The sequence below is a fragment of the Trematomus bernacchii genome, unplaced genomic scaffold (genome assembly GCF_902827165.1).
Source record: "Trematomus bernacchii unplaced genomic scaffold, fTreBer1.1, whole genome shotgun sequence".
Taxonomy (NCBI): domain Eukaryota; kingdom Metazoa; phylum Chordata; class Actinopteri; order Perciformes; family Nototheniidae; genus Trematomus; species Trematomus bernacchii.
Genome location: NW_022987595.1, coordinates 1 through 22,861, shown reverse-complemented (window position 1 = coordinate 22,861; position 22,861 = coordinate 1). Strand labels below are relative to the sequence as shown.

Below are 22,861 nucleotides of genomic sequence, written 5' to 3'. Positions count from 1 at the left end.
ACTCGCGTTTATGTCCAAATCCATCAGATCTAGCTAGTTCTAGCTAATGATATGGCTGCTGCCCCTGCCTACATGCAAATCACGCAGACTCAAACCTCATCTTATGCCCAAATGTGGCGCAAATGCGCTCCGTAGCCGTTGCGAGGTTCCGGCGCTAACAGTTCATGAGCGTGCTCCCCCGCCCCCTGTCAACACTCGCGACACATGAGTGGCCAGCCTAAACAACAATAAGCACTGCTTGGCAACCGTGTGTGGCGGCAAAGTAGACATTTTGACAGGAGAGATTTAGTTTTGCCGGTATTCAACATATTTTACCAGTCATAGTCCGGTAATTATTTACACTCTAAGAAGAGTCTTGACATGGCGTCAAAAAGGAGTAATGTGTGGAAATATTTCGACCAGGTTAGTGAGTGCGGTGTAGAGTGCAAACTATGCCAAATTAAACTTATATATATATACATACTATACCTTGCTATACCCGCAACCTCCGTTCCAGCTGAGAGGGTATTCTCTACAGCTGGCCTGATTGTGAATCGCCTCCGCACATGAAAGCTGTAGGCCTATAGCTGTCAAACTGTGATCACCAGTCGAATTTTGTTTTATAGGATATTTACATTTCGGTTAAGTTTTTTGGGGGGTCGAATATTCGAATATACATTTGCTTTCAAATTCCCATCCCTAGTGTATATCTCTCTCAAAATATATATATATATATATATATATATATATATATATATATATATATACATACATATACAGAATATATATATTAACAGAATATATTATAAATACATGTTGGCAATAATTGATTGATTGAGATTTTACATTAATTTATATTAACGTTTGAATTACTTAATGACATTTGCACGAGTTCCCCTATTCTTTATCAAGTAACATTTTAGATGTGTTTAATTTATTATTGAACATATTTATTCATTGTTTCTTTATGAATTATTCTCACGCAATTTGAATTAATCCAAAGTATTTGTTTTTATTTGCTTTTACACATTTAAAAAGAAAAGGTGAATAAAGAAGCACATTAAAACTAAAGTATCAATGTATGTCACATGTAATCAACTAGTGCCTACATGCATGGGTAATATTTAAATCAGTAAATTAAATAGCATATTATTCAATGTATGTATTTTTATAAATATATTTATTTTGGTAGGTTTGCTCTTCCGTAATAATTATAATAATGGAGTATTTTCAGTGTGGTGTTTGTACTTTTACTTCAGGATGTACTACCTGCAGCACGTGCTGATAAATGGTCTAAAGTGTTATTAATGTGATAATAAAGTGTTACTGAAGAGTTTAAAGTGTTAATGGAGAGTAAAGGGAACAGACCTGCTCTGTGTATCCGAAGCTGAGGCTGTAAAACAGCGTCCAGTAGTTTCTGGAGTCTCTTGTTCTCCTCTTTGGAAAGAGACAGCTCCTCCTCGAGCTCTGCTATTGTTTGTTCAAACAGAGCAAATATCTCTTCAGTAGTGAGTCGCTGCTTCTTCAACGACAGCAGCATTTGGACTTTACTCATGTTTCCTAGGTCACCTTTTCCTGCAGCCTCCGTTAAACACACCGTTTCTCTCTCCATCAAACTCTCCATCTGACTAGTGTTGCTAACGTGTTTCCAGCTAGCATGCTAAGCTAGCTCCTATAGTCCGAGGTAAACGCTCCAGAAAAAAGAGCACAGAGTCCATTCGGAGGTTTATCCAGACACACAGATGATGGATCAGTAGTGCTGGAGCTCACACACACTTTCTCAGGAACACAGAGAGAGAGAACCGTAGCGACGAGACGCCACATGGACCCAGGTTCTTCTTCTTCTTCTTCTTCTTCTTCTTCTCTCGGTTTTTGGCGGATTGAAAACAACTTTAAGGTGCATACCGCCACCTACTGTACAAGAGTGTGTATCACCATATCATCCTAATAGAATAGATCGTTATTGTCATCATACAAAGTACAACGAAGGAGCAGGAGCTCCAACAAGCCGTGTAGGACAGAGAGTGAATACACATACTATACAGAGATGCTGTATGAGAAACCAATGTGAGTTTGGAACATTGAACAATCTAAATCTATTCTAGTAGACCTCAACAATGGAATTATGATCAGTAGAAATGGCCATGACATGGGACCTTTAATGCATTATAACTTATTCTGTATATGTTATCAATCTGCAAGTCTCTGTATATCTGTACATTGTACATTCTACTATCCTATGTATATACAGTATACTCCTGTAGTGTAAGCATATATTCATGTTACTAACTGCAGTGTTCTTGACTTTTTTTTAACATTTTAATTATCCAGAATTTTTATATTGTTTATATTTGATATCATTTTTTTCATTTTAACATGTGTTGTTTTTTTATTGTATGTCTGAACACACTGATGCTTCTTCTGTAACCAAATAATTGATGGTGTATGGAGGGTGCAGTACTGAGTGTGTCCAGCAGAGGAACATGCTGCATTACAATTAACACACCACAACACCGGAAGAGTTCATACATCTATATTTAGTTGAATAACCCTGATTTAAAAACTCATCCAGGTTTACATCCTCTCCTCCAAATGTGTATTGTTGGTATTTTAAGTATATTTTGATTCAAGTAGTTTGTTCTAGAGATAGACGAGAGGAGATCGTTCACAGCGGCCATTATCGTTATCGTACCTGCTGACAGAAAACCTGACAGACGAGTTCTGACTGATATCCCACTGATAGTCTGATAATAACGGCTGTTAAAGGTTAGCGGGCATTTAAGGACGCCTTCTGAAGGATACTCACCAGATAATGACACTGATATGTTTAATTATGGGGCAGGAAGACCCGTGCAAAAGCTCCCACCACCACATAAACACAAGTACAGACACTTTGTAGTAGTTGTAACTCTTTCTGTCGTCATTTCTAGTCTCTGTAGTTGTGTTTTTATCATGGAGTCTCTTCCTGGTTCATGTTTCTTTGAGGGACTTTAGATGGTGACGCCCTGAGCATTCATATATCAGGACAACATATATTATTACAGCAGTTATGATTTAACTAGAACATGCATTTCCTGCTGAACATGTTCTCCATCAGCTTCGTACGGCACCTTGGACATCACACAAGAACAACATCCTGTTTCAGTTTCTACTTTATTCATTATCCAAACATTTCATTTGATCACACATCCCATCAGTAAAGTCTGTTCAATGACTATTGATCAATGATTTCATGATCACTTTCCCTTTATCCACACCATGAATGAGTTTCATCTCAGCTATTTCAAACAGAATGATGCATGATTTACTTATTGATTATGATCATGATAATGTATGTTCTATAAAACATCAGAGTACCCAATTTCTATTTGGACAACAACAACAATTAGTCTGTAATATTATACCATTGATTTCCCAAGCAAAGACTCTAAGCTATTTCAAACAGAATAATAAATGATTGACTTATTGATTATGATCATGACAGGAAGTAATATCATTTTAAATAAACATGTTATGATGAAATAATTGTTATAACCATCTGGGTTTAATGTGTTAGTTAATTTGGGCAGCAACAATAACATGTAATCTGTCAAAGTAATACATGTGATTCAAAATGTCTCTGAAGACTCGTGCATTACAAGAGAAACAACATGAATCAAAAGAAACATCCAGCAAATCTTTAGAGCAAAGTTTACAGGTGACCAAGGATCCTCCTGAGCAGTGACAGCCTCCATGGCTACACAGACCCAGGAAGGAGCCGGAAGAAAGTCCAACATCTACAGAACAACTCATGAGAAGACGTTCAAGCCCCACCCATCATGTTTGATTGACAGCTGATCTCTGCACAGTGAAGACATGAACAATCAGCTCTGATGGACACACGGTGAGTTTAAGAAGTAGAAGAGTTCCTCCAATGACTTCAGGCTATTTGAGTTTACAAAACTCAGCAGTGTCTCCATCATCACAATCAAGCTGAAGTCCAGCATGTAGTGGCTGAGTGAATGTGGTCTGCACTCTGTGGAGGAGAGTCATGGTTTCAGAGACGCTGTAGAAGGACAGAACACCTGCTCTGTGATCCAGGTACACTCCTACTCTGGAGGACAGAGGACCTGAGACGAGAGTGAGGATACTGTTGTAACGAAATGTAAAACTGATTTTGTCACAATATAACGCCCAAGATTTGTCATTGTTTCCAAAGAAACTTTCCCCCCCCCACCCCCTGCTCTGATGATATGCTTGTATGCGACTGCTACTACACTGTGGAACTTTCTCTTTTCACTGGGATTTATATGCATTATTGTCAATTAGCTGCTTTGGTTTGGGAGCTGTAGAAAAGGGGGCAATAGGAAGCTTATGAGAGTCACAGTACTGTATGTTCCTGTTGGGTTTTAAATGAGAGCTGTGTATGTTTTTGTATTGTAGAATCCATTTTGTTTTTCTGTTTTAATGACATTAAATATCTGCTTAATGTCAAGAAAAAGCATTTATTTGTAACCGAACATGGTGAATGATTACAGAACTGAAAATAAAAAAACGTTTACAACACCTGTGAAAACACTCATCTCCTTACAACACTATGTAGCCCTTTTCAATGTTGGCTTTACATGGTTCCTAATGTATTGTGTAACACATGCACCAAAAGTGAATGCTGAGCACAGAATTATTTATACGAATCTGTTTCGATCAAACCTCTCTAATATAAATGTAGAAATTTCAGTGGGTGGACCAGCACATCAGAAGTCTAGGTTGCTCAGGAGAAAATGGATACTGTGCAACAAAGGTGAAAAGACACAAAGCAGACGTTGTTTGGAAAAGGTACAGAAAGCTATAATATTTATTCCCTTTCTTTCAGATAAACATTTGATATACATATATATGTTCAGTTACCTTGAATTTGAGAGTATCCTGGTTTTAATTATTTGTACCTATTTATTTTATAACTATTTTGGTATCATTTAGTGTTGTTACTTCTGTTTTAATTATCCCTATTTAATATAAACTAATGGTTTTATTTAAATTTAGTAGCTAAGCTATATATTCTAATTTTGGGAACCAGGACTCTGTATTTGAAATGTTATTTCAGATTCTTAAATAAAATGAAAGAAAACTTATCACATTACTTCTATACACATATAGTTATAACATATTCAACATAGTATCACACAATCAATAATCAAATCAGTTCTTGGCTCTCAACTTGTGAAGAGGAAAAGATGCACAAGTTCTTGTCCTACTATCGTGGTGGGTAACTGTAATAGTTCTCTTCTTTTAGATAGGTCGATGGGTAGCTCGCCAGACTGAAATTCGCCACAGTACACCAGCAGAGATGAGGGCAGCGTTCCAGTCAAAGAATCCAGAAAATCTCCTTCACATCACACAAAAAAAAGACCCGACCTGACAACAAGGCCAAGAGTCAAATGAATGCTTATACAATGGTTTAAATGCAAATTGAAACAGCACTTCTCTGTATATTAATCAAATCAACAAAATACACTGCATATGTCCTAAAATCCTATTAAACAAACCATTCTAAATACAACAATTATCAGTCAGCTTATTTAACACATCTGTCACACATGTTATTATTTTAACAAAGTGTACTAAACTCATTTTCGGCCAACCTATAACCAGCCACAGTTAGCTCCACTTTGCTCATATTCCACAACAATTAACAGACTAAGCTGTGGTCAATGCCCCTTCAATGTGCCACAACAGGCGGCAAAGCAACGTGAAGACCACCGCCAAAACCACAGACAATAGAGTGGTGCAGTGACTTCACGTCCCTCCGCTCTGCACACATTAAAGCAACACGGATACACGCTAGGCTAACGCGTTAGCAACGGTTAGCCGCGGCTAATTTAGCATCGATAATTTCATTAAAATACATATTTAACATCCGTATTTTCTCATGCAACTCACCAAGGGTATCATATAAGAGGCAATGCTGTTGGAGAAAAGTAGAAAAGTCGGTCAATCTAAGTGAAAAGTTGTCAAAATAACTACAATTAAAATCTATAGAGCTAATGCTGCTGAGTCATCGTCCCAAAAGGATAAACAGCCATCTCACTTCCTGTTAGACAGCAGACACGGGGCGGGTCTAAACTTTGATTGGCTTAGCCTTGCTTTACAACCACTTTAGATGGACAGGGGATTTATCTAATCACACTCATTTAAATGTTTTCATGAAGAATTGTCTAAATCATGTTGTCCTAAATTGCATATTGTGTATCTATATTGTTTCTATTTTAGTTTCAAATCATTTATATTATTTGTGTATGTAGTGCTAAGCCTTAAAATAAAGTTGACATTTTAGTCAATGTTATTTCTCAGTGTCTTAGTAACCGGGGGTTACAATTGCTTTCAGTTTCATTCATTTTCCAGTCTGGGAACAGCAGAACTAAGTCTTTTGAAACACCACCTGTCTGCCAGCATGGGAGCCCCACCCCCGCCTCACTACTATCCCTCCCTTGGGCCAGAGTGAATACCACACCCTATTTGAGATCAGGCCGGGGTTAGGACTCTGTTCTTCTCACGTAAAGCACAAATCCAATCTTAAATAAGTCAATGTAAGATATGCAAATGGTACTCTTGAATCATCTGATGTTGAGAAATCATGTAGTGATTAATCTAGCATTTAACTAGATTGCCATGCCTCGTGTGTTCAGAGAACAGATATATACATGTTAAACACCACTGCCTCCAAGTGACTGAATTGAGCAATAGCATCTGTGTGAAAACATTTTTGATTGAACTGAGCAAGTGAATACATACAACACATCTAGGCAGATAGGTCATGTTTAACAGTGTATTCATTGACGAGAGGAAAGCATAGGTTCAGGTTCAGTCAATGAACAACTTTATTTTCTTGACATTAATAAAACAGCATGGATCAGAGATCAATAAAGCTTTCTAATACTCCTCTCCTTCCTCATCCTCATCTTCCAGGCTATCAGCTCCAACCTCCTCGTAATCTTTCTCCAGAGCGGCCATGTCCTCTCTGGCCTCAGAGAACTCTCCCTCCTCCATACCCTCACCCACATACCAGTGCACAAAGGCACGCTTAGCGTACATCAGATCAAACTTGTGGTCCAGCCGAGCCCAGGCCTCTGCAATAGCAGTGGTGTTGCTCAGCATGCACACAGCCCTCTGGACCTTGGCCAGGTCTCCACCAGGAACTACAGTGGGCGGCTGGTAGTTGATGCCCACCTTGAAATCAGTGGGGCACCAGTCCACAAACTGGATGGAGCGCTTGGTTTTGATGGTGGCAATGGCAGCGTTCACGTCTTTGGGAACGACATCCCCACGATACAAAAGGCAGCAGGCCATGTATTTACCGTGGCGTGGGTCACATTTCACCAACTGATTGGCTGGCTCAAAGCAGGAATTAGTGATTTCTGCCACTGAGAGCTGCTCATGGTAAGCATGGTAAGCTTTCTCTGCAGAAATAACACGGGCATAGGTGGCACCAAGTTGGTTTGGAACTCTGTCAGATCAACATTGAGGGCACCATCAAAACGAAGGGAGGCAGTGATGGAGGACACAAGTTGACTCATCAACCTGTTCAGGTTTGTGTAAGAGGGACGCTCGATATCAAGGTTTCTACGGCAGATATCATAAATAGCCTCATTATCAATCATGAAGGCACAGTCAGAGTGCTCCAGGGTGGTGTGGGTGGTCAGGATGGCGTTGTAGGGCTCCACCACAGCGGTGGACACCTGGGGAGCTGGGTAGACGGAGAACTCCAGTTTGGACTTCTTGCCGTAGTCGACGGACAGACGCTCCATCAGCAGGGAGGTGAAACCAGAGCCGGTGCCCCCTCCGAAGCTGTGGAACACCAGGAAACCCTGAAGACCGGTGCACTGGTCGGACTGAAAGAAAAAGAGAAAATCATGAAATAACTAGAAAATGCATTTCCTGCAGAAAATGCGTGCGAATGCTGTAAACTGTGAACATTTGTGGCTGAATTTAGCTGAAAATGCAGAAAAAGCTGAATATGTTATTAGCTGAATAGTAGCTGCTTTTAGCTAAAAAAATGCAGAAAAAGCTTAATATTTAAAAGAAAAGGTTTAAAAAAAGGTATAAACAACATGTATAGCCTTGATGTCCTGAAATAGCTGAATAATGTAATAGTTGAATGGTTTCTGCAGCTGAAAATAGGCTGAAGGAGTTAAATATCAGATGTAAGTAGTAGTGAATGAATTTGCATTAAGAAGAGAAAAGAAAGTAAAAAGGCTTGCTCGCCCTCTCTCTCTTGATCGCCCTCTCTCTCCTCTTGATCGCCCTCTCTCTCTCTCCTCTTGATCGCTCTCTCTCTCTCCTCTTGATCGCCATCTCTCTCTCCTCTTGATCGCCCACTCTCTCTCCTCTTGATCGCCCTCTCTCTCTCCTCTTGATCGCCCTCTCTCTCTCTTCTCTATATTGCTCTCTCTCTCTCCTCTTGATCGCCATCTCTCTCTCCTCTTGATCGCCCACTCTCTCTCCTCTTGATCGCCCTCTCTCTCTCCTCTTGATCGCCCTCTCTCTCTCTCCTCTTGATCGCTCTCTCTCTCTCCTCTTGATCGCCATCTCTCTCTTCTCTTGATTGCCCTCTCTCTCTCCTCTTGATCGCCCTCTCTCTTCTCTTGATCACCCTATCACTCTTCTATCACCCTCTCTCTCTCCTCTTGATCACCCTATCACTCTTCTATCACCCCTCTCTCACTTCTCTTGATCGCCCTCTCTTGTCTTGATGTGTCTGTGAGAGAGAGGGAGAGTGTGTGTCTGTCTGTGAGAGAGAGAGAGAGAGAGAGAGAGAGAGAGAGAGAATTGTTACAGCTCAAATGCATTGCAATGACTTCCATGTTAAAAAAAAGACTTTAAAAAGCTGAATGTTTTAAAAAGTATAACATATTTTGAAAAAGTTGAAAGTTTCCCCATCATGTGCTGAAAAGGCTGAATAGTTTGATATTTGAATGGTTCCTGCAGCTGAAATTAGGCTCAAGGAGTTAAATAAAGATATTAAATGTAAGTAGTAGTGAATGAATGTTTACAAACACCTGTGTGTGTAAACCCAGAGATGAAAGGTTACCATGGTGACGACTTATGACGATTTCCCAACTGCAGCACTGAGTCCCATTAAGAATGCATTGAGGATTATATCTGACAATTTTGCCACCTGTTCAAAAACTATGGCTCCTATCAAAAAATTACCAGAACGTGAGCATCAGGGAACCCCAATTAACTGATATATGTTGTTTTTTTTTGGTTTTGTGTGTAAAATGTGGAGATGGGAGCAGTTTGTCTAAAGTGTACTTCTCTCTGTTCTGAAGAAAGTTCCGGAAAGATTTAACATGGGAATCAATTGGGAGCTAGGTGGACTTTTTGTCTCTTCATGCCCTCAAGAGGCATTTTGATTAATATTTCTTCTTAATTTTTTTTATTTTCCAACCTAGGAGAGGTTTTCCTACGTTTTTCATGAAAAAATATGTCTGAGGAGTGTAGGGTTTGGGAATTATGGCAAGTTTAAAACATTTTTTGGGGAGCACTGCTGCACTCTGTTTTGAGATCAAAGCACTCTAGACTTAACGAGCTGCTCCATCCACACTAATGGCGCGTTTCCACTACACAGCCTCGCTCGGCCCCGCTCGGCCTCCTTTGGCCGCGCCCGGCCTCGTTAGGACCAGCTCACTTTGTGGCGCGTTTCCATTACAGTTTAGGAACCGGGTCAGTATCTATAGTAACGCAGTGTAGGCGGAGCGACGCTGCTTAAAACTGCCGTGACGTCATCTTCAATGCGACAAAGCGACACAACACACAACAATGGAGGATGTTGAAAAGATCGTTTGCTTGTTGCTTGCTGTGTGGTTCTTTATCACAAGAAATAGGCAAGAGATGATTCGAAAGAGGCGACTTGTAGCAAGACGAGGTTATAGAGGCAGCTGACGCGAGAGTTCTGGCAGGCCCGCAGAGACTACTGGAGGACTCTAACTACTACTACTACTGCTACTAATACTTCTTCGAGACTACAATGCTACTTGGTAAGCTAACGTTCGCTAACTAGCAATGTGTTTAGGCTCACGCTCCCCATACGACCAAAGAATTTCAAGTATTTAATTAATTGTAGCTACCACTTTTACGTATTAAAATATGTATGCTTTTGTTTGTGTATTTCAGAAGTTACTTCGCCGCCCTAGACCATGTGTTTGGATGCTCGACCGAGCTACCGAGTGGTGGAATGTGATTGTTCCATCTTTCACACACACTCAGTGGGTGGAGAACTTCAGGATGTCTGAAGAAACCTACGTCTACCTGTGCAACAAACTGCGGCCAGCGATGGAGAAACAGGACACACCATTCCGCGTGTGTATACCTTTTAAGAAGAGAGTGGCCATCGTACTGTGGAAGCTTGCTACCGGCTGTGAGTACAGAAGCATAGGACATCTTTTCGGAGTGAGCAAGACAACTGTGTGCCGGTGTGTGCAAGACTTCTGTGCTGCTGCAGAGACGTTGTTAGTACCGGAACTAATTCGTTCACCAGACCGGGAGAAATTTGCAGAAATGGCTGCCTACACTTATCAGAGGTGGGGGCTCCCTCAGTGTGTAGGTGCTATTGATGGGTCACACATACCCATCTTGGCACCACAGGAATACCACTGTGACTATTTCAACCGTAAAGGCTGGCACTCCATCATCCTTCAAGGAGTTGTTGATGGTAAGGGACATTTCTGGAATGTGTTTGCAGGAATGCCTGGGAGCTTGCATGACGCTCGGGTTTTGAGACTGTCCACATTGTGGGAGTTGGCCAGTCGTGGCAACTACTTTCCAGCTTGCACCAGGAACATTGGTGGGGTGAATGCTGGCTATTACATCCTGGGAGACAATGCCTATCCCTTGCAAAACTGGCTCATAAAACCCTTCGCTGACACTGGACGGCTAACAGAAGAACATGTGACATACAACAAGAAGATTTGCAGAGTACGGGTAGTGGTTGAAAACGCTTTTGGTAGACTGAAGGGAAGGTGGCATTGCCTCATGAAAAGAAATGACTGTGATGTGAAACTTGTTAAATCAATGGTGCTGACATGCTGTGCTCTGCATAACCTCTGCGAGAGTCATGGAGAGACCTATGATGATGGGTGGGATGCACCAGCAGCAGCAGAGCCAGGGGTAGCAGTGGCACAAGGTGCAGAGGAGGAGGGCAGGGACATACGAGAGGGTCTGATGCGCTACCTGAATCCATAAATAGTCATTGTATGGTATTGAACATAAATAAAAAAAGAATGTTTCACATACATGTGTTTGTCAAATTATTTAAACCCAAGAAATGTTATCAGAATTGACTATTTAGTAAATATTTGAATTTCAAGCACCAGTATTTACTGGCCCATAAAAATAATAATCTAAGCAAATATCAAAGCAAACTATAAACATAAATACAACAGTGTAAAACACAGCAGAACTATATTCAGCTTCAAGGTTTTGTATTTTGTCATACGAACATAGCTACAGTGTAGTTATAGTTTATTTTTGGTCTCTTCTCTTTTAAATATATAAGCAATGTGTTTGAGTCTAGCATAACGAGGGTATTACAATTGAGTAATTTTTACTACATGTATTAATCATGTATTCTTAATACCATTACAAAATATGTAATGTTATGTTTTAGAGGACCTCAAGCGAGCAAACTCAATTTCAAACAGTATGCAGAGTTGTCCTGCTAAAGACTTAAAATGTTTTATTTAACCAAGTATTTATTCTCTTATTTGCTTTAATTGCAACAGATGATAAAGGTTTCACTGTGCAGTGCTTTGTGGGCGATGATGGTGTTTATGATATTTCTGACTGAAGAGGGACGCCTAGATGATGCCATCTTTCTGTGTGATCGCTGTTGGGTGCAATTATTTATCAACAAGCAATAAGATAAGTCAAAGAAGTACTTTATTGAACACAAAGTGTTTTCTTGCAGCAGCATAAAAAAGGCATGGCATTATAAAATACAAAAAATATACAACAAAGTACAGCCAGAGGTTATTGGTTCACAGAGGCGGAGGAGACGGGGCACGTTGGCTGCCCGTTCCCACTAGCATCTGGCAAATAGTGCGCATGAAGGATGCATTTAAGCTCTCTGCGTGAGCCATCTCCTCCCTTCTCAAGGTGGCTTCCAACACCCTCGCCTCCCTCGCCTCCACCATGGTCTGGTTCATGTACTGAGCCTGCAGGGCCCGGTCTTCCCTCTGCTCGGCATGGATCTTCTCCTGCTGGGCATGGCTCTTCTCCTGCTGGGCCAGGTTCTGCTCCTGGTGTTCCTTCTGCTGGGCCAGTTGCAGTTCCAGCAGGGCCAGTTCCTCTCCTCCTCGTCTCCTCTTGCCTGGGTGACAAGATAATAATATAAATAATTAGCAATAACAATGAAAAAACACAGGTACAGGTCACACAAGGATATAAGAATAAAATGTATAAACAGAACAGTAAGGATGAATTAAAGAAAGTTCTGGCCCTATATACTAGCTGCTTACTAGCTAGTTACTTTACTTGTAACAGAGCATTCGCACACAGTGGTACAGCTTATTTTACTACTGACGATGGATGGTCTACATTTTTTTTTTAAAGTCACAATTCCAGCCTATTTCTTACCTAGAACCACACGCGGTGTCGAGCTGGCACTCGGCGTTGGTGTCTGTGCTCGAGCTGGAGTTTGTGCTGTAGATATTGATGAACCGGACGGTGTTGGTTCATCCTCGTTATTCAAAACGTAATCATCTAGAACAGAAACATGACTTGTTAATTCCACAAACTACTGCAGCACAATACTATAAATAGCAACAACAACTATAGAAAAGACAAACTGAACGTAAACAATGGCACATGTGGTGTTAGCAAACACTAGCTCTAGCTAATGCTATCTGCCTTAGCTAGCTAGCTAGCCTTCGGGGCTACATAAAAGCATGGGTTGTCGAACATAAATGTAAGGATAAAATAGACTTATTTGTTAGAAGTGAGCTTTAGAACAGATAGGGACACAAAGGTTCCAAGAAAATAACAGAGCGTTAGCAAAAACTTACCATGCAGACTCCAGTAACGCCGTTGCTGAGTCCAGGCCTCCCTCCCTCCCTCCGCTAGCCGGTCTATGGCCGTAAATGCTGTTCATGAGGTCGAACCACTTCCAGTTTTTCCTACCGGCACCACTGGTGTTGTTATTGTCCTTCACCAAGCGATATTCACCCTTAAGCTTTTTAAGTTTTTCCCTACACTGCACGACAGTCCTGGAGTACCCGCTTGTGGCCATTAGTGTAGACACCTCCTGAAATACTTTAATATTTCGAGTCATCCCGTCGAGCTCCCGCTGGATCTTTTCATCAGAAATGTAATGGAGGAACGTCGTGACTTCCTCGACCGACCATGGTGTGCTTTTCTTTGCCATTGTTAATCCTCTGTTGACAAAAATGCTGTTTGTAAAAATGCTGCAAGCATCGCTATATATATGCGACGCTAGGGATTATCTCGCGCGCGATTGTGACGATTCTCTCTGACCAATCAGCAGCCGAGAGCGTTGACGTCACAAACTCAGCCCGGTTGTCTCTGGCCCTGGCCCCACGATTTTATGAGGCCAGAAAAACTGTGAATTAGGACCAGCCGGCCGGTACTAGGCCAAGTGGAAACGCAACCACAAACGGGCCGCTGACGTCACAGCCCTCTTAAACCGGGCTGCGGGCTGTAGTGGAAACGCGCCATAATGTTAAAATCTGAAGAAAGCCTCTTTACCAAGCTCCAAACAAAGTTAATTATCTCAAAAAGTGTAAAAGATATCAAAAATAAAAATCAATTCTGAATAGCTGAAGGTCTTGTGATCATTTGAAAGTTGGAATGAAGTGTCTAGCTGAAAGTATGTGGAAGGAGTAGCATTTGGCGCAAAGTGTAGGAAAAGAGGATTTGAAGGCATCTCCCATTGACTTCAATGTTAAAAAAAAGAGTTTAAAAAGCTGAATATTTCAAAAAGTATAAAATATTTTTAAAAAGTTGAAGGTTTCCCATCGATTCATGAACAGGCTGAATAGTTTGATATTTGAATGGTTTCTGTAGCTGAAAGTAAGCTGAAGTTATGGAGAGCCAAAATATGGTTGAAATAATAATAATAAGTTTAAGGGGAAGAATAAAGAAATTGAAGTACTATAGTGGAATGCTGTGGCACTTCCATGTTAAAAAAAGACTTTAAAAAGCTGAATGTTTTAAAAAGTATAACATATTTTGAAAAAGTTGAAAGTTTCCCCATCATGTGCTGAAAAGGCTGAATAATTTGATATTTGAATGGTTCCTGCAGCTGAAATTAGGCTCAAGGAGTTAAATAAAGATATTAAATGTAAGTAGTAGTGAATGAATGTTTACAAACACCTGTGTGTGTAAACCCAGAGATGAAAGGTTACCATGGTGACGACTTATGACGATATACCAACTGCAGCACTGAGTCCCATTAAGAATGCATTGAGGATTATATCTGACAATTTTGCCACCTGTTCAAAAACTATGGCTCCTATCAAAAAATGACCAGACCGTGAACATCAGGGAAGTACTATGCTGTAAACAGCATTCGCACTAATAATAATAAGGGGAAGAATAAAGATTCGAAGAACTATAGTGGATTGCTGTAAACAGCATTCGCACTAATAATAATAAATGTATTTATATAATACAAAGACAGCAGTGCCAAGGGTTCACAGCTAATGATAAAAAAGCGTATTAGTGCACAGCATGTAAACATATAGATTCAATGAAAACAGATCAGAGATAAGAGGGTGCAATACCATGGAGGGCTTTGAATGCGATCAGGAGGATCTTAAACTGAATTCTGCAGGGTGGAGGAAGCCGATGCAAGTGGGCCAGAATCGGGGAAATATGCTCACTTTGAAAGAGTGATACCAGATTGTTATGTCTTGTGTTTGTCTAAAACACTGTACAGCTCTACATTTTAAAACATATACTTCACATATTTATTATTAGTTATGACACTTGGCTTTTACAATACTTATTTTTGCCATTCACCACAATATGATTGCATACTCCTTGTATGTGAAAACCTACTTAGAAATAAACTGATTCATCTCCATTTAATACTCTTCAGCAAAATTGACTTCTGTTCTAAATGTACTGACCAGCTTTCGGATTCTGTCCATCACTAGGTCGATGACCTCCTTGCCGATGGTGTAGTGGTCCTCGGGCGTAGTTGTTGGCAGCATCCTCCTTGCCAGTGATCAGCTGCTCAGGGTGGAACAGCTGGCGGTAAGTCCCCGTGCGCACCTCATCTAAGGGTAATGAGCATTAGATTATTGAAGGTTTTGAATGACAGAGGGGGGAAAAGGTTTATGATACTTTTATCATTTATAATTAATGAGAATGTACCGATGACAGTGGGCTCTAGGTCAACAAACACTGCTCTGGGGACGTGCTTTCCAGCTCCAGTCTCACTGAAGAAGGTGTTGTAGGAATCGTCCACTCCTCCTGAGATGTTCTGGTCACCAGGCTTCCTGCCGTCCGGCTGGATCCCATGTTCCAGGCAGTAAAGCTCCCAGCAGGCATTGCCAATCTGCACACCAGCCTGACCAACGTGGATTGAGAGGCACTCGCGCTGTAAAAGGGAAAAAAAGTTGTTAAGAAACTATCATAAAAGGAAGCCTAGTGGCTGATTCTTGTGCAAAAACATGTGTGTAACATACATTCTAGTGGCATATCATCACATGTGGGAGGACTGCTCTATTACTATTTTAATAAGAACCAAACATCATATCATGATTTAAGTCACCTGACGCACACATTTGTCATCTGAACAGAAAGACAGTTATAATTAAAAACAAAAAGAGGCTAAATACTGTTTATACGTCAAATACCGAAAGCACAATGACGCAGTTGTTGGCAGACAGGTGGCACGATTGGACGTGAATGTGGGCCAGTGTTAAGAGAGGAGACTAGCATTTACATTTTCTGCAACTGTCTCACACGGATTGCGCCACTGCCACACCCCTTTAGGAGACTAGTGGCGTGGCAGGCCAGAAAGTAAACATACATAATAATCATCTAATTCGACCTAAATAAAGTAAAAAATTGGAACCATGTCTCTCATCTCTCTAATGTGAAGACATTAGAGAAAACACGTGGGTTTGCTATCCTGGCTCCAAAATGGTGGAATGAGCTCCCCATTGACATCAGGACAGCAGAAAGCTTACACATCTTCCGGCGCAGACTGAAAACTCATCTCTTTCGACTCCACTTGAGGCAATACATTACTAACAAAGCACTTACTAACAAAGGGACTGGCTTATCTAAAGCCAGTTGAGTAGCACTTTGAAATGTGTTGGCTCTATGAAACCCTGATGTACTTATAGGATTCTGTTTTCTTCAAGTTTGTATCTTCTGGTCGAATGCACTTATTGTAAGTCGCTTTGGATAAAAGCGTCAGCTAAATGCAATGTAATGTAAAGACACTAAACCGAGGTCGACACAAATCCGTCGCAGGAAAAAGAACTCTCGCGAGATTTGGGGAGACAGAGCGTTCATTTTATTTAAATGTCGGCAGCGAGTAATTATTTCAGACAGTACGTTGGAAAAACGCCCTGGTTCACTGAAATTCGGGAAAAAATGTTTTATCCGTGTTAATATCATGTTTTAAATATGAAACCATTAAACCTGGCCACTAATGAGACAGGAAGTATATGTATTTCCAACAATTCGGCCGATTGTAAATGCTTCACTTCAACATCTTGACTGTGCCGTCGAGTTACACTTAATTTACCAACACCACAGTTAAAATGACTTATTAATGACGAAGCTTGATTTACCAGCTTATACCGCAACATTTTTGTTTCACTATAAAAATGATGCGTCTTCTTTAAAGAGTAAGCGGTTAAAAAACGTTAAGCTGGTTACGTTTTCGCATGATGACAGACGTTCAGAGCGCTGCATTTGGTTAAATACACATCCTCTCTAAGTGAGAAAAGCTGTACTTATCGTACTCACCATTTTCTGAAGATGTGAAGACAGAGGGTTTCGATAAAGAAGAGAAAAGGGCAAAGTTATCTCTCACAGCAGGGCCTGTATGAGTCCAGGGTAAGAAGTAACAGGTGTATTTTTTCTAGGCGGGGCTATTTATACTATCTTACGCGGCGCAATTGCTGCGGAATCTGATTGGATGAAAAGACAAGTGGGTCCACTTCTGATTGGGTGAATTATTTAGAATTTTTTTTAAAGAAACTTTATTGAGCACATGGAAAACAAGAACACTGGCTAACAAATCCTGTTTCAAAAGCGGAATCACACACCCACCCAAGAACGTCCAGTCCCATGGATGTACTGGGAAAACGTGGTTATTGCTGAACATTAATAAATAGACGTAGTAGATAATACAACACATGGCATATTACTATACAAGAACGTTTAGTAAATAAGATAATCAGAAAAAAAGATTGGCATATTCCGACTTTTGACGTTCATATTTGAATTACGATAAATATATATATATATATATATTTAAGTCATTTTCAAACATATCTTTGTCTGACATGAGTAATATTGTCATTGTTTATTGGTAAATATCATTCATTGTATCAACTGCAGGAAATAGTAAGCCCTCCTTTTATATTCTTTATAACTGACTCTGACAATAGCTTGTTTATTATTGTTTTAAAATTATGCCAATTTTTTTTCTCTTTTGTATCTTTATGCGTAGTTATAAAGACCTTAACTATTTATTTCAATGTAAGATTTTTTATTAAATCTCAATTGGTATTATGCATTATGCAATTTGTGTTGCGCACTATCAGGTCCAGAGGGCACACTGCACTACTCATCACAACATTGCATCTTTACCTTTGCCCTCTTGCTCGATAAAGTATTGTGGTCAGAATAGCCATATACATATGCTGGCTTCCATACTGCAATATGCAGTAGGGCAGACTTGTAGGTTTTGCTTAATGACTTAATCTGTTTCTGGCATACCAAATAGTACAGTTGTATGGGTAAGGGAACCCACTGTAATCTCATTGTTCTCCATTGAATTCTGTCCAGTTTTTGTGTAGCACTTTTAACTGCTGCTTAATAAAGCATGTAATCATAATCCATCCTCATCACAGCCCAGTATATGTGTAATGATGTGTTTTTTAAAGCTTACCATTCATAACCAAAGAAACACCTTACAAAATAAAGCACATTTAATGTCAATATTATATATATATATACTGTATATAATATAATTTCTCCTGTACATCAACCAACCAATATATTATTATTATTATATTAAAACAAACAAAAAAACACATCACCTCACAACTTCCCCAGATACTTACTTACGTCAAGTCAGTATTTTCCCCTGAAATGTTATGTTTAAATGCAGATTAGCTTTAAATCTATAGATACATTCAGACATGGTAATAAAACGAACACCAATTTATATGTATTTTTTGGAAGTTTTCTTCCATTAGAGCAGGGGTGGGGAACCTTTTTCCCTCTCGAGGGCCATTTCAATTTTTTCAACATCCTCCGAGGACCGTACAAATTATTGACCTCTCCTTTAAATCACAGCCCATTCATTTGGCCTTTCTTTCATGCTGTGCAAAGATATATGGACACAAGATGTGTGCAAATGTATTTAGTTTCCTATCCATGTGAACATGATTTAAGTGGGGGGGGGGGACCTAACCTGAATAATGTAGGACCATACCTATATAAGGCATATTTATACTTTTTTTCTTTCAAAATACCAAACAGATCATGCATTTTAGCCATGCCTCATTTTGCTCAATTTGACATTTTTTATCCCTGTTTTGGCAAGGGCTGATTCTGTGAGAACAGCACCACCTACAGGCCTGGCATATGTACTACAGCGTCTCCAGCGCTTTCGAACGGCAATGGCCGTGGCTGTCTCCTCCTGATTGGTGGAGTTGGCCCAATAGCCGTAGCGCCACCGTCCTGACGTCAGGACAGTGTTCAAATCTGGATCAGTTTTGATCAGATCCGTTGCAGCCCCTTTTTTAGAGATTTGGGTATGGAGGAAAATAGAGAGGGTTGTGTTTTCTGACACTTGGTCAGTTCCCTGGAACACCGGGGACACATATTCATAAATAAAAGACGTACACAAGTGCATTTTGCATGATAGGTCCCCTTTACAGTAAGTGAGACTCTTTTGTTTACTGACTTTATGGGTATTTCACTTTATATTAAATACATAACAATAAGAGTACAGAACATCTAATACACTTCACTATGAATCCAGAACAATACAACTGCAGGAGTATGGATAAAGCCAGATGTTTGCATGCATTTTCAGCCGATTTGGGCAGAATCCAGCAGAGTGGATCGTGCTGTTCATCCTATGTAATCTATATGTATAGAAAAAAAGTCTAAATATTTAAGATAAAGCTGTGAAACAATCTCAATAATTGGCAGCAAAAATTTAAGGTTTTTTAATGCATAAAAGGATACATGTTGAGAAGTTATAATATCTTAAGAGAAGAGCTTGAATATTAAAAAATAAAGAATACAAACTCTTGTGGCTCCTTCCTGTCTTCCTACTGGGTCTCTCTTGGCTTTGTTCTGGCTATCTTCTAGCTCTATTCAGGTTTTTGGAGTTTTTTTCTAGCTCTATCCCTGATCATTTTCAGAACCTGAAGGCTCTATACGGACTATCTTCTGGTTCTCCTCTGGATCCATCCACTATCTCTTGTCTCTGTCCAGTGAATTACACTTTGTTACTGGAGCAGGTAAAGCATACAACAGATACTTTCAGCATTATCGGAGCACGAAGTGGACGCTTGGATGAAACACAGCGGACTTCTAAACAATGAACACCCGCAACTTGGAAGAAATAAAGTTGGGTTTTATGCGTTCTAATATTGCAATGCAAACCCATGATGTAATGACAGTAATTAAGAATAATGTAGTCATTGAATGCTCATTTCAGTAGATTTAATCAAACAAAACATAAACATATTGGACATGGCCTCAAGACTGTAACCTCTTCACATTCTGTTGAAATAGTCAATTACTAGCCATATCTCACACATTGCTGTTTTGAATCACTAATATGTGGATGACAGTTGAACTGGATGATGTAACATGTATGCCATCTGCTGGAAAGAAGACGTATCGCTCTGTTGGCGTTGTTTAGACAACAAAAACAGAATGAAGCCTCATACCATAAACAATCTTGAGTCCAGACCCCGTCCTGCAGAGAGCACACAACCCAACAGCACGTTGATGGTCTAGCATCACTTTACAAAACGTTTGCATTAAGACACTAACTAGCTGGTCCCTTGTGTGGAGGAAACTTCTGTGTAGTAATGCATGGAGTCACCGACTCAGGAAGGAGACACGGTGAGAGTTGGAGCTTTGATGTCAAACACTGATGGGTTTATTCAGAGTATTCGGCCGGAGGATTCACATCACAAATCAAAGAGTCAGAGGTTCTGACCACACGGTAGAGTTGCCACGTCAATTCTGAAGAACCTCTCTCTATGCTAGACCTTTTAACAGTTCACAGGAGAAATCACATCTCTGAAGGAGTAGACTAACACTGAATCACCTGCGTCCGACGCTCATGGCCTCAAGGATTTCACATCCTAGAGCCCACAAACACCGATAAAGAAGTGCCTCAGTGTTCTCACAACAATTACCCTTCGTCCAGTCAAGTTGACCGGTCTCACACTGGTGACAACACATATGGCACCAAGGCCTTTCCTTAAAGGAGATAACACATGTCAGAGTAAAAGGTTAGATATCTAGAAGAATTATTCCTTAAGTTCCTCTCTTTTTATCATTTTTGATAACCTTAAACATTAGTCTAATAATTCTGGTCAATACTTAAATCAATAGGCGTCTTCAGATTCGAGTGTGGTCTCACCTTACATTCAATTACATCACAAAGTAAGTAAGATTGAAACATTCAATCACAATGATTGATACAGGCAATCATATAGGAACAATTATCTCTCATCAGTGTTTGGAGCATCTTTTGTCAATAAATACAATAATGACACACATAAAACACAGATACATAATAGCAAAATATTTGTTTTAAACTAATATCTTTTCATTTTAAACCATTAGTTAAGTCATTTATCAAACTATAAATCAAAACCAGCAGCAGCCTAAAGATTTGCTTTAAGGCAATCACTAGTTAAAAGCATTTAAAACTTAGGATCATAAGAGATCCAGCTAAGGCAAAAATTCACAGTGGTGATTTGATCAATCTGTAATCCACAAGTTGCAGTGTCCTCAATTTTAGGATTACTTTACGTTTACTTCATTACGCTTTAGCCAAGAGTAAGGCACTTAGTCTTAGAAAATCAATACATTCATTTTAGTCAAGTACATTTTCAAAATCTGAAAAGGAAAAGTTAGGCAATATTCAAAGACTTTTGTAAAAACCTGGAAAGGAAAGATTAAACATTCTTAAAACTTTAATTCATACATTTGTAAATGCTACAACTGATCTGTACCAAGTTAAGTCTATCACTTATTCTTATTAGCCATACTTACCTGAAAATCTACTTATGGTACTTGGAAAGGGTTCTTCTGTGTTTATCTAATGTTGAATATAGAATATCAATTTCTTTAAATTATAATTCTCTAATTTGAGGATCAAATGTGCTACATAATTGTTATATCAATTATAAATATTTGTTTTGGGCCAAAACTGAAATTAATCCAGTACTTGAAACATCATTTTATGTCTGTCTGTGCATGGGTAATACATTAAAGAGTTGTGTTGTTAAGCCTGATTGCTGGATGATTAAGGATATTAACATTATCTGTTATAATATTAGAAATACCTTATTATTCAATACCTTTAATCTGAGAATATTTATTTATTAATTTTGTTTAGTGTGAAAGTGTAATCTGATCTGACTAAATATATTTATCACCACTATTTAACACATGTCTGGTCATTGGAAATATAAAAAACAATCATTCATTGTACATCTTTAAATCTGGCATTCAATTCAAGTTCATCTTTGTACGAGAGCTGGAAGAACATGTCCGTCAGTCTTCCTGACTCCTCCCTCCCTTTATGACACGAGTGTCTGGTGTGTAAAGGCATCCTGATACTGTAGATTAGCACTGAGGTGCTGATTGGCTCAAACTCTTCTTCATCAAGAGCGCCATATTTCAACCCCCCAATTGCTCTGCTTTTGTGTGGCTCATTCAGTGAGCACTGTAGCTGATCCCCCAGTGAGACGGAGGCTCATCTGCCTGTATTCCTTCTATCTGCTTGAGTACAACCTGCGTATTCCTGATGCATCTAGGTGTCCCCCCCGTGATGGGAGAGGTTAGGAAGACATCAACTCCTCCAAGAAACATGGAACCTTGTATTATAGAAGCCTCTGAAGCCCTCGCTCGTCCTGCAGGGTTCTGCTAGAGCCCACCGAGCAGAAAGATGAAGAGAAGAACCCCTCTTATCAGAAGGTGAAGAGAAGCATCCCATCTCGAACGACCTCGTGCTTCCTTGCACGTGGCTGGGGTGCTCTCTGCACCCGGAGAGTGTGACCCTCTCTCTCTGACCCTTGGCCTTGAGAGCTGTCCTAGTTTTGGGTTAACACCTGATAGGGATGTTTTTTCTGAGTGAAGACAACTCAAAGTAATGGATTAGCACATTATCATTTAATTACAAAAATAGGATAGGCCCCTCAGAATTATTTGGGAGCCTTCCTAACACATGCACATTATAATTTTGAAGGTTTGTGTTAGTCATTGAACATGCAAGAATCATATACTCATCAGTCCATAGCAGAGAAATGTTATTGTAAGTTAAAGGTGAGCTTGTCCCTGTGGATATAACCCCTTCTCAATGATTCTAATGTATATTAATTCACCATTTACCTTTTGATAAAATATTAGTTTATCAGAAATATTTTGTCTCTTC

The 22,861-nt window shown here is 39.8% G+C and overlaps 1 long non-coding RNA gene and 1 pseudogene across 1 annotated transcript; both read right to left on the bottom strand.

Moving 5' to 3' along the window:
- Positions 1-3,113: 3,113 nt before the first annotated feature.
- Positions 3,114-6,020, bottom strand: LOC117482475. Its single transcript, XR_004555887.1, has 2 exons — positions 5,899-6,020; positions 3,114-5,373 (listed from the first exon to the last, which is right to left on the bottom strand). It is a non-coding gene; the product is annotated as an uncharacterized LOC117482475 (long non-coding RNA).
- Positions 6,021-6,812: 792 nt separating this feature from the next.
- On the bottom strand, positions 6,813-15,607 carry LOC117482474 (annotated as a pseudogene).
- Positions 15,608-22,861: the final 7,254 nt, after the last annotated feature.